Genomic DNA, 13,645 nt, shown 5'->3' on the forward strand with positions numbered 1-13,645 from the left:
TGTTGAACAAGACTTAGCATGCACGTACTAGTACAGGTGGCACTAGGGGTAAAGAACCTGCCTGCCAATTCAGGAGGACTTAAGAGACCCAAGTTCGATTCCTGGGTTGGGAAGATCCCCTCGAGGAGGGCACGGCTACCCACTCCAGTATTCTTGCCTGGAGAATCCCATGTACATAGGAGCCTGGCGGGCCACAGTTCATAGAGTTGCAAAGAGTCGGGCAAGGCTGGGGCGACTTAGCACACAGGCACGCATGAGCATATTTTCAACTGAGTGCATAGGTGGCTGGCACAGATTCTTCTGGAAATAATTATACAATTCCATAGCAAGATATTCCCACAGCAGAGACTATGGAAGTGACCTCAACTCTGTTAGTCTCCTACCCTGAACACAGGATTTCCAGAGGGACACGTGTTTTTTTGGGGGGTGGGGTGGTGGTGGTAAGAGCTGCATGACAGATGTGTTTAGATATGTATCCAACTCTTTATGACCCCAGACTTCCAATAACGTGCTGCATCTTTGGCTAACTCTATGAGGAACTTTAGAGACGGGCAACAAGAGTGAGAACAGGAAAGGTCTCCTAGGTCTCCCTGGTGGCTCAGCTGGTAAAGAACCCGCCCGCAATGCGGGAGACCTGGGTTCGATCCCTGGGTTGGGAAGATCCCCTGGAAAAGGGAAAGGCTACCCGCTCCAGTATTCTGGCCTGGAAAATTCCATGGTCTGTATAGTCCATGGGGTCGCAAAGAGTTGGACATGACTGAGCAACTTTCACTTTCACTGGTCGCCCATCAGTGCAGCCCACCTGAAAAGCTAATACACTTGCATTATTAAAATCAGCTGTAAAAGAGCTAATACCAGGAATTTAAGTTTTCTTTACTTTCTTCATTTCATCTTTTAATTTTATAACTTCCCAAGGTTAACACTTTTATACCTTTCCAGTATTACAGTAATTTTTTAAAAACTTAATTTCTTTTAACACCAAAACAATTTTGTATTGGGATTCAGTATATTAACCGCGCTGTGATAGTTTCCGGTGGACAGAGAAGGGACTCAGCCACACACAGACATGCATCCACTCTCCCCAACATGTATCCATTACCCCCACAGTAATGTTTATAGGATACAATTTCTGTACTTTAAGAGTTACTGCATTTATAAAAGCCTCAAAACTGAAAAGAATATGACTTCTGGTCAGCTGAGTTTTGACAGGTTCTGAGGTTTTGACACAGATTGGCCACTCCTAGGATCACCCTTAGATTGCATGGTCCAAAATGGTTCCCAGACACTTCTGAATGCCAGTAGCAGGGCGGGGGGAGGGGAGGGAAGCAGAGATACGCCCCTTCCTTTTAAGGGCATGACCCCAAGGTTGCTCCACTCATTTTCATTCGGGAACTTGCCTGTATCTAGCAGCAAGAGAGGCTGGAAACATGCTGGCCAGGCGCCCAGACAAGAATTAAGTGCCTTATAGTCTAAAAGAAGGGGAGACCTAGCACTGGTCTAGGTCTTAGTCTAAGATCTAGACCTGGTCCAAGGATGTCTGCCATCATCCAAGTTTTGGGCCACCAAATGTTTGCAGGCACTCCTCACATACAGACACATCTCCCCCATGGTCCAAGAAAGACAAGCCCCAAATCCCAAGTGCTTTGATTCAGCTCAAAGACCAGGAGCTTCTGATCCAACAAACAGTGAGAGCCAGGTGTAGCTCATGGTACTACCACTTAAAGAGACAAGTGGTCCCCACCCCCCAGCCCTTCTACACCCAATATACAACAGCTGCATAGAAACAGGAAAAGTGCAGTATTAAGTTCCATTCAGAAGGCGGGTGAAAAGAAAACACACAAGTCGCTGGGCTGCAGCAATGATCAAATCGTACAAGGCAAGGACTGGAAAGACTTTTTGTCTCTGTCAGTAAACTGCTTGGTGGTTCCATCTGGCCACCCCGGCTCTGCCCTCCAGGGGAACCACCCTTGGCTGACACACTGTGGCTTCTGACATTTCCCTTTGGAAGGTTCTGCCTGGTTCATCTCAAATAGCGTTCAAGGTCATACCCCTCTTGGAGACACAGTTCCCTCCTGCAGGTCTAGGCTGGAAGGTCAAGGGCTTTAAAAGGGCAGAATGGTAGTTTTCCAGGCAATAAAATTCCCCAGGAAACCACAAGTAGGCTTTTGTCTAATTCCTTCCAATTCATTTCATGTGCAAAGAACTACAGCCACAATCTGGTCTGGCCTAGGTTTAGCCTACAAACCCCAACGCTCTGCCTAGCCCTTGGGTCTCAAACCTCAGTGTGGCTGTCTGCAGCCCAGCCAGATAAACAGGCTTAAGTGGAAAGGCAACATCTTTAGTTCTGGCAGAGAACTCTGAACAGTGGGGCCTGGGACAGGCTTGGGACAAAGTCTGAGTGTTTTGCTAAAGCTACTCAGGGCCGCACTAGGCACTCACACATGTTGTTGTCAAATCCCTCTCCCCCAGTCCCTCTCCATCAGTCGGTTCTGCAGCCCTCTGGGTTCATTCTAACTCAGGCAAGTTTCACCAGCATTCCTAGATTAGAGAGTCCTGGCAGCTTTTGGAGGTGAAGGAACTGGTCAAATGGGTTGGGAACCTGATATTCCTTGAGGTGCCTGGACCCAGAAGCCCTGTCTGTAGCCACCAGTGGGGGGAGTCTGAGCCCTGCGGGTCATCATCCACCAACTTACTATGACTGATCATGGTTTTCAAAGTTGGCCACGCAGCATCTGCCATCCTGCACACTCTTCTGTGCCACCATCATGCCACCCCCCCCATCAAAAGGTGGGGCGTGTTTCACCACCCACCCCTTTGAAGCCAGGAGCCTTGGGGACTGCTTTGACTACTAGAACACAGTGGAAGCAATGCTATGCCATGCTCAGACACAGTCCTTAACTGGCCTGGGGGCCTTGCTTTCTGCCTCTTGGATGCCAGCCACTTTGTAAGAAGCTCATCTACACCCTGAGACCACTCTGCTGTGAGCAGCCCAAAACCCACTTTGCAGGATGAACTGACCAGTGGAGAGAGAGAGGCCAAGGACCACTGAGCCAACATACATAGGAACATGGAAGATTACAGAATTTGGGGGCTCCCCTGGTAGTCCAGTGGATAAGACTACCCTGCTCCCACTGCAGGAAGTCTGGGATCCTTCCCTGGTCAGAGAACTAGATCTCACATGTCGTATTCCGTGTGCCACAAGTAACACTCTAAATTAAATATATATGTTTTAAGGCTACAGGGTTTTAACTTAATATCTTTGATTTTGTACTTGTATCTCTTTTATGCTCAAAATCTTGAATCCTAATGACAAATGACATAATCAGTTACGTGCTTTATAGGTACCTTTAGAAGGTACCTATAATCATTTCAATGCCTATATTGTCAGTAGAACATTGACAGTGTGATCTTGAAAAGGAAACTTTTGGTTCTTCTTGCCTTTATGATATATTCTTTATTTAGGAATATCCCTGTGCATTGTAGCTTCTACTTTCTATCCCCTCAAGAGGCCAGTAGAAACCTTCCAGTTCTGACAACAAGAAATGCCCCCAGATGGAGCCAAATATCCACTGGGGAAGGGCGTAATTACCTTAGGCTAAAGACTGCTGTTCGTGGGATACACAGTCAAAACACTGAGTTTAACATCTTTTCAAGTTAGATTCTTTTCTCTCTGTGACTATGTCACCAACTTGGTATATAGTTAGGATTGTTTATTTCAGTGGTTTTCAGGTTTTGCTGCTGCTGCTGCTGCTAAGTCACTTCAGTCGTGTCCGACTCTGTGTGACCCCATAGACGGAAGCCCACCAGGCTCCCCCGTCCCTGGGATTCTCCAGGCAAGAATAATGGAGTGGGTTGCCATTTCCTTCTCCAATGTGTGAAAGTGGAAAGTGAAAGTGAAGTCGCTCAGTCATGTCCGACCCCTAGCGACCCCACGGACTGCAGCCTAGAGACTGCTTTTTACTCAAAAGTTTTTAGACTTGTGTAAATTGGAAAAGACTGACCCTGATGCTGGGAAAGACAGAAGGTAAAAGGAGAAGAGGCTGGGAGAGGATGAGATGGTTAGATAGCATCACCGACCCAAAGGACGTGAGTCTGAGCAAACTCCAAACTTTAATTTTGTTTCTTAATCATGTAATAAAACATAATACTGAGTAGCTGGTACTGCCAAAGAGGTCTCAGTTTCATCCCTCCATCCTGTTCCCTCCCTCTGCGATAACCATTTTCATTAGTTTGGGGGTTATCCTTTCATTCTCTTTGAAAATATATTTGTGTTTATACATGTTTATATATATATATATTTACTAATATTTATTACCCTGTTTATTATACAAAAGTTGCCATACTATAAACACTGTTGTGTATATCTAAAATCAAGGACTTCATCTGCAGTAACTGGGGTGTCTGAGTGACTATTACACACAAAGTTCTGTTGAAGGCACTAAGAATGTCTGCCCTCAAAGATAATAAAGACCACTGTAAGACATGACTCAACGCTAAGTTTTCAAGGTCTCCAGTCCTATGGCTGACTTCTCCCATGTGACTGAGGGCCATCCTAAATTTGATTTCTGATGAAAGCGTTATCTCAGGGGATAATGTATCTGCCAAGAAGCCTTCATGTCACCAAGAATGAGATGTACTTGATAAGGAAATAATGGGTGGGGCAGTTTGCTTGAGACAAAGTTCCTTTAGAGAATGCTCCTTGACCTGCCTGGGATGTGTTCATAAAATGCCTCAAGTGAGGTTTAAGCAAGTACTGTAGAAATGAGTGTAGGAGTGAGATAGACCCAAACCTCTGCCTTTTACCTTTGTTGGTAATTGGAGTCTATTAAATGAAGCATTAAGAAACCTCAGCATCAAATTTAGCCACTTGACCCATCTTCCTTAACTGTCAAAATATCTATGGGTAAAACTTACACATGAATACAGTTGTTCCTTTTTATTATAAAAAGCTTCCAAATTAAGACATATAGACTACAGGGCATTATGAGTCATCACCCAGTTTCAACAACCATCAGCATTCTGCCACACTTGTTTCATCCAGCCGACCTATTTTTTCAGAAGTATTTTAAAGCAAACTCCACGTAGTAAGTTATCTCAATTTTTTTAAAAGTACACTAAAAAAAAAAAAGTAGGTGGGGTTTGACAGAGCATTTTCTCACATAACTGCAATGTTATTATCACACCTATTAAACAATAAGATGAATTTGTTATTACCCAATATCATTCCTAAGTTTATATTTTTCTGGTTATCTTAAACAAAAACAAACAGAAAAAAGATCCCAATGACTGTGTTTACTGTTAGTTCAAAATCAGGGACTAAACAAAGTCTGCCCATTGTATCTGGGGGAACCTGCTATGGGACATGAACTGATCAGGCATGACCCAAAGCACTCTGGGTGGCTGAGAACAAACCAGCAAGTATCAGGATAGCCTGACTCCTGGTTGGTTTGACCCCAGGTCCTCAGGGTTGTTGAAAACATCTGTGTTCCCTTCAGATTTCTCCAAGGTGAACATTCTCAATTCGTTCCGTTGTTCCTCTGTGACTTGGATTCTCCTCTTATAATACTATAGATGGCTAATGTCTCTGGTAGACATATTACAAGGAGTTGCTAAGCTCAATTACTAAGCCTCAAATCAGCACTGATGTCCCTATTATGTGTCAAATTGCTTTGTCTCCGACTCTGTGACCCCATGGACTGTATCCTGCCAGGCTTCTCTGTCCACAGAATCCTTCAGGGGATCTTCCCAACCAACCCAGGGATCGAACCAGGTCTCACGCATTGCAGGCGGATTCTTTACCATCTGAGCCACGAGAGAAGCCCTGGCAAAGGTTAACTTCAAGTTTTTTCCTAGGCAGGCATTTTTAACAGGCTCCTCTGTCCATGGGATTCTCCAGGCAAGAATACTGGAGTGGGTTGCCATTTCCTTCTCCAGGTGATCTTCCCAACCCAGGTATCCCAAATCTACATTGCAGGCAGATTCTTTACCATCTGGGCTACCAGGAAAGCCCATTTTAACAAGCTAGCTGTTTTTAATTGCATATGTAAAAACAACTGGTTTTGCAGTTTCAAAGGAAAAAAAAAATATTTCATTTTAACCAATTTTCTCCAGAGTCTAAAGAATATCATGGCCATTCTGTATAAAGACAGCCAATGACTTGATGGTTGGGTGCTACGATCTCCAGTTCAGTATTATTTGAAAATTCCAGAGCTCAGCCAATAACTCAAAGCTTCGCTTGATTCTTCTCGTTGGAACATAAGACATATTGATTCTAACCACCCTCTGGTTCCTCCCCAAAAGCCTGTTTAAATACTTCATCATTTGTGAATATCCAGGTGCCCACCCAACAGAGTACAGTTAAGAGTTAAGGGCTTGCATTCTTCTGCAAGTTTCAGAAGCACTGTATTAGGATTGGACACACAACTCTGCACCCACACTTTCCAAGTTCAAATTCAAAGTCTGCCAAATATGAGCTGGGAGACGTGAGCAAATTAATCTCTTATTTCTCCATTTGTTTCTCTATACAATGGGAGTGGTGGTAACACCTACCTCACTAGGTTGTTGTAAAGATTAAGTAAATCATCTCATGTAAAGCTCAGGACATGGTGCCTGACACAATAAGTGTTACGTGTGTTTGCTATTGTTACTAAATATTCTGCCTCCACCAGGTAGAGCTAAACCTTGGAGCAAGTTGTCCAGCTAGACTATATCAGCAGTGCCTCATCCCTCAATTGGTGATTACAGTGGGACCGACTATAGGAATACTGTGAAAATTAAGAGAGGACGCATGCATGCGTGCTAGGTCGCTTCAGTCGCGTACGACTCTTTGGGACCCTATGCACTGTAGCCCGCCAGGCTCCTCTGTCCATGGAATTCTCCAGGCAAATACAGGAGCGGGCTGCATGCCTTCCTCCAGGGGATCTTCCAGACTCAGGGATCGAACCCGCATCTCTGTCTCCTGCATTAGCAGGCAGGTTCTCTACTACTAGAACCATCTGGGATGCCCCGAAAATTAAAAAGAGACAATTCACCAAAACCTGAAAGAACCGTGTCTGGTACATATTAAGCACTCAATAAATATTAGCTATTATTAATTTTATCCCTTCACACTTAGTACAAAAACCAAGCTAGAAGGTCCGGTGTGTCAGAAATAGTGGCATCTTTTTGTTTTCAATAAATCAACTTGATTTCATCTCCAGTTTCACACTGCCTCAGTCATTCTCAGAGTTTCTGTTCCCTGAGTCCTCCAGAGTTCGTGCCAGGGATCTGAGATCTTACACAATGCTCAGGTTTCCAGAGGGTCCCACCAGTCACCAGCACCCCCAGATCTCCCTCAGATGTCCATTATCTCGGGCCAGGTGGGCTCTGCCACTTCTGTGCCCACACCTGGAACCCAAAGTCGTGGCCGAGCCCATGGGTCCCTGCCTACGATCACATCTCTTGGTTCACAATTTCCAGCCACAGCCTTGGGACTCACAGACTTTTCTCTTACCTCCTGTCCGAGCCTCTGGAAATCTCTTCTAAAACCAGAGGAAAGGGACCTCCCCGGTGGTCCAGTGCAGAAGGATCTGCCTTGCCATGCCAGGGGTGTGGGTTCTGCCTCTGATGGGGGAACTAAGATCCCACAGGCTGAGGAGCAACTAAGCCCACAGGCTCCAACTACCTGTGTCCCACAACTAGAAAGTCCATGCGCCCCCATGAAAAGAGCCCGCAGGAGGCACCGAAGAGCCCACCTGCCACAACTAAGACCCACTGCAGTCAAATAATGAAAAAAAAGGAAATCCAGAGGAAAATCATTTTATTCTCAAATCCTGTTCACCTTCATGGACTTTGGAAACGAGGGTTTGGGCACAAGTCTTTGCAGCGACAGAGAAGCCCAGGGCCTGCTACACACTTGTGTGGGAGGAAGAAAGACAAGTAGAGGGAGACATTCTACATCCCCATCTCACGAGCTCTCCATCCCCTGAATCCACAAACGTGAACAATCACACATAAGTTCCCTCACAGTCACCAAATAAACACTGATCAGGTGCCAGGCACTGTGCAAGGCGCTGGAAGAGATAAGAAGCCAACCTAGACATGAACCCCACCCTCAAAGACTCACAAGCAGTGGAGACTGCCCAGGGGACATCAGGCAATGGCAGCAGTTATTTTTGGTTGTCATAACTGGAGGGGATGGTACCACTGGCATCTACTGGGTAGAGGCAGAAATGCTGCTAAATAGCCTATAATGCACAGGTCAGTCCCGACAGCAAAGACTGATCCGGCCCAAAATGTCAATAGTGACAAGGGGAGAGCAGGAAAACTACCAGCAAGGTAGAAGGAAGTGCTAGAGGCTCATTCGGCAAAGTCCACCAGAGGGACACTATAGTCAGAAGGAGAATTCCTGAGAGGTTTCCGTCATAGCAGGATATGATCTGGGATAAGGAGGAGCGGAGACTTGAGTTCATAGCCCTTTTCCACGCAATTTCAGACAGCAGTGGTCTAGAAAACATGCGGAGACCTAACAAGAGCCAGCTCCATCCAGCCTGGCAAATGGAGCTACAGCTGGCCACTGAGGGCCCGCCATGGGGCTGGAGACGGAGTTGCCCTTCACTACCAGGCTCTGTGGTGCTGTTACCACCCCAGGGATCAGTGACCAGGACAGTTAGGTGAGGTCCCTGGTGACTCTCCATCCTGGCCTCACAGCATGTCTCCCCAGGAATGCCGACAGCTCCAGGAAGGGAAGGGCCCAGACAGGGGTTTTGTTTTTTAACTCCAAAAGTTAAAAAATAACAACAAAAAAAAGATACTCACATTATCCCCATTTCACAGATGTGGAAACTGAGGCACGAAGAGGTTAAGTATCTTATCTGGAGTCACATGTCATTGAAAGGGAAAGCCTGCTCCAGTGATAACTCTCTGGTTCAGAACCCTAAAATAACTTCGCGAATCTTGACCTTTCGGGCAGTGTGCACACTTTCGTATTGGCCACGGGGTCCTCTGTGACTCAGGCTCTGCCTCCCGCTGCATTTACCACTACCCGTGCTCCCCTCTGACCCACCCCAGAGGCTCCCATAGCTATTCAAAGGTGCCGGTGGGTCTCGCTGCTCTTTGTTCAAGCTTTTTTCCTTCCCCAAGACCCTTCCCCATCCACTCTGTCTGGCAGACACATCTCCCAAGGTTCAACTTAAAGGACACCTCTGCCATGAAGCCTTTCCAGAGTGATCTTGCTCCCACCTCTCGGAGAACTGACTTCCTCCTCATGCTTTGCTGATGCCTGGTCCTGTTTGTCACCAGGGGTGAGGGCAGGGACAGAATGTGCTCTATGGAGATTATCACTGTGTGGGCTGTGGCTTGACTGATTCATGCGGCCTGGAAAGGAGGTTTCTCAGTGTCTTGGAGGTGTTGGCCATCATGGTTAGGGTGAAGTTAATGTCCCTTAGTGTAAAGAAGAGTTCATGGATGGTCAGCTGATATCCTTGGGCTGTGCAAGGGGTGGGGGGCAGCCTCAGAGCCTGGGGAGTGGCTGCCCTGAGACCATGGGGAGCTCAGGGGAGGTGGGAAGAACTAGCTGCAGTCCTCTGGGTTCTAAATTCCTTGTGGGGTCTTCCCTCATGGTCCAGTGGCTAAGACTGAGCCTCCAATGCAAGGGGCCTGGGTTCAATGCCTGGTCTAGGAACTAAGATTCCACATGCTACACGTAAAGACTAAAGGTCCCATATGCCACAACTAAGACTGGAGAAGCAAAATGAAGAAATATTCAAAATAAGGATATAAACTCCTTGAATCCTCTAGAGTCTTGTGAGACTAGAACCTGTCCAAGATGCAGTGGGACATACCATATGGGACACCCGTGTTAAGTCCCTTCAGTCATGTCTGACTCTTTTCAACCCTACAGTCTTTTCAACCCAGGACTGTAGCCTGCCAGGCTTCTCTATCTGTGTCATTGTTCTCCAGGCAAGAACAATGGAGTGGGCTGCCATGCCCTACTCCAGGTAATCTTCCCACCTCAAGGATTGAACCCAGGTCTCTTAAGTTTCCTATGTTAGCAGGCGTGTTCTATACCATTAGTGCCACCTGGGAAATACAATGGGATGTCCAGACCCCCACACAACTCCCCTGCCACACACTACCTTCCCAGCCCATCTTTCCCCTGAACCCCTCAGGGGCTGGGGGTGGTGAAGGCATGCAGGAGAGGTGTTGCAAGAGACTGAATCAGTCTGGAAAAAAAAATGGCATCTTTCTTGACCATGGGATCAGGTTGGTCTCAGATTTTCTCAGCGGGTTCTTCCTTCAAATGTTTATAGTAGCAACTCCTTTTAGCACTCCAAGTCCTTGCCACACGCCTCGAGGAATTTATCCTATTCTGAAACACATCATAATCCTTACAAACTACTGTACTTTCAAAGGCACGTGCCTTTGCCCCATCCTCTCACATTCTTAGAGCCATCCACACGATTAGTCTTTGCATTCCCTGCACTTAGCACAGATCCTGCTCCCTGGGTGGTGCTTCACATGTCTTGATGAGAAGCGCACACACAATGCTGTATATTATTACTATGGGCAAGGGAACTAAATGAAAGTCTGATGGATATAAAAGGGGGATAAACACGATGCTGCTGATACATCTGTTTTCACCCTCCTTCCGTCTCCCTTTGTTTCTTTGGAATTTCCTTTCCTTCTCCCCTGCGTACTTCAACTCATGCTTCAGAACTCTGCCCACGTCGCCCACTCCAGGAACTCTTCCCTCATCTCAGCCTGCAGCAGACTAAGACACCTTCCAGGAATTTTTAGACCATCTCCCACTATGGAACACAGACTCATAAAGGTCTCTTTATGTATCTTACCTCCTCCACTAGGAGGCCAGCTCCTTGAAGGCAGGGTCTGAGTTCTTTGTGATACTTAGCACTGCAACATACATGTCCATTCAGATTCAACTCATGCTTTTTGAATGCCAACCAGGTATCCAGGCACGGGTGTCACATTGACAAACTACCCCTGTGGTAGCCAGTCTCCAAGATGGCTCCAATGGTCCTTATTTCCTGGTATTCACACCTTCGTATGGTTTCCTCCCAAGTGAATTGAGACTGGCCTGTGTGACCGACAGAGCGTGGCAGGAGGATGTGGGACTCTGATGCCCTGGAGTTAGATTTGATCATAGAGGCCTTTTCAGCTTCCTTCATGGTCTCCTGGATTGTAGGCTCTAGGGGAAGCCAGCTGCCACGTCAGGAAGGCAGTCAGCACCAGCCTGACAAATGTTCACCTGGAGAGGAAGCAACAACAGCAGCCACCGTCAGCCACGTGGGCGGGCCACCTTGGGGATGGGTCCTCCAGGCTCTGTTAGGCCCTCAGATGACGATAACCCCGCTGGCATCTGAGGTTCAACCTTATGAGAGATCCTGAGTTGACCTGCCCTCCCATGCTGAGCTTAGTCTCTCAGTCGTATCAGACTCTTTGTGAGCCCCTCTCAAATTCCCAATCCACAGATACCATGATTCTCACTGTTTAAACCACTAAGTCTTGGGGCAATTTATTTTAACACAATAAATAACTGATAGAATCCTGTTGTCAGGAAGTTTACATTCTATTTGTTGTTTAGTCGCTGAGTCAAGTCCACCTTTTTTTGTGACCCCATGCACTGTAGCCCACCAGGCTCCTCTGCACATGGGATTTCCCAGACAAGAATACTGGAGTGGGCTGCCGTTTCCTTCGCCACGGAATCTTCCCGACCCAGATATCGAAGCTGTGTCTCCTGCATTGGCAGGTGGGATCTTCACCACTGAGCCACCTGGGAAGCTCCCTTACACTCTAGTGGAAGAGATTAAGTGAATAGAATTCATTTGTTCATTTACTCAATCCAGACATTGCTGGGGTGCTGGGATTACAGTGGCAAACAAGACGCTGAACAAAGTCCCTGCTTTCCTGAAGCTGATGGTCTCTTGTAGATAGAAATGAGAATAAACAAGTAAATTCTACAAAATACTAGGTCAGGGTGCTAAGACTAAACAAAAACTGAGCAAGCTTGATGAGAGGGAGGGAATTACAATTTAGACTATTTTGCACTAAACATTTTCCATCTTTATCTCAACCCTTAAATCTTTCAAAGTAGGTAGTTTATCCCTATTTTACAGATGAGCAAACTGAAGATCAGAAAAGTTGAATGAGGAGGCTGATGTCACACAGCTGATAATGGGTTCACCCAGAGTGTAACCCAGGCTGAATCCAGGGCTCTTTGCAGGCCCCAGACTGACCTCTGTGGACTTCCCTTTCCGCACTCACCCTTCAGCGCAGCAGGGCTGAGCATCAGTCAGGCGCTTGTAATGCCGTGGTGGCAGGAGGGCAGGGAAACGGTCTTCAGATAGGATGGCCACAAGTTGGAGATGAGCCTAACCCTCCCTCCACTTTTTCTAACTCTGGACAACACCGCAGTGCTCTCAGCTCCACCAGCAGGCTAGGGATATCCATCCAGTCCCCTCCATCTCAGCTGCTCTAGCTGTTTGGAGGTGGCACCCACCCCCTCAGGCTGCTTCCTGCCCACTTCCCTTCCTGCTCTTCAGACCAAGATCTCACCCTGTCTACTCTTGCATTCATCCTCACTCTCCTGGCGCCTCTCTATTTTTTTTTCCCCTCCTTTTCTTGTGCCATGACCACTAGAGGGAGCTATACTAATATACTATACTGGCTGCTCATTATGTGCCAAGCTTCGTATTCTCTGTGCTTCTTGGGCTTGGTTTCATTGAATGCTCATGACAACACTTTGTAGAAGTCCCATTATTTTCCTCGTTGAGGTTAAGGCTCAAGGTCATTCAGCTAGTAGGTGGCACTATATTGGCTGCTCATTATGTGCCAAGCTTCGTATTCTCTGTGCTTCTTGGGCTTGGTTTCATTGCATGCTCATGACAACACTTTGTAGAAGTCCCATTATTTTCCTCGTTGAGGTTAAGGCTCAAGGTCATTCAGCTAGTAGGTGGCAGAGTTGGGATTCGATCCCACGTCTCTTTGAATTCAGACTTCGTTCTTTGGCTAAGTACACCCACTGGGTTGGAAGAGCTCTAAAAATGGGTGATTTTTTTGCATTTAATATTAATTGCATGTAATATTCTTTATAATTCTTATTAACTAATGGCTCATTTGAAAAACATTTATTAAGGGCCTACTGTGTGTTAAGCCCTGTGCTGTGATCGAGTCAGCTGTGGGTTATCATGGAAGCATGGAGGGATGCTGAGTAGACCGGCAAGTCAGGGCGGCCACTGGGCGATGCTAAGCTGAGCCCTGACAGTCTTCGAAATGCCAGGCAGCAGACAGAAGGAACAACATGAGCAAAGTCAGGGAGAGGGGACTGAGAAGGACTTGTTTCAGCATGTGATTGGCGCTTACAGGAAGTGTTAGGGAAGGGCAACGGGATTAAGAGATGACCAGTGCTAGATCAGTGCTAAGGGAAAGGATCTGCTCTCTATCCGGAAAGTGATGGAGCATGATTTAAGGGTTTTAGATAAGGTACTGATATAATCAGACTTGCAAAATAGCACTATTTCAGCAGTGGTATGATGATAAGGGGAAGACCAATTAGGGAGGATACTGCAATGGTTTGGGCAAGAGATGATGACTAGAGAAAAGACAGCAGTGGAAGAATGGTGGGAGAGGTTTACGAGAAGACTAGTTA

The sequence above is a fragment of the Moschus berezovskii genome, chromosome 16 (assembly GCF_049115385.1).
Source record: "Moschus berezovskii isolate FMDL1 chromosome 16, NW_MosBer_1.0, whole genome shotgun sequence".
Lineage (NCBI taxonomy): Eukaryota > Metazoa > Chordata > Mammalia > Artiodactyla > Moschidae > Moschus > Moschus berezovskii.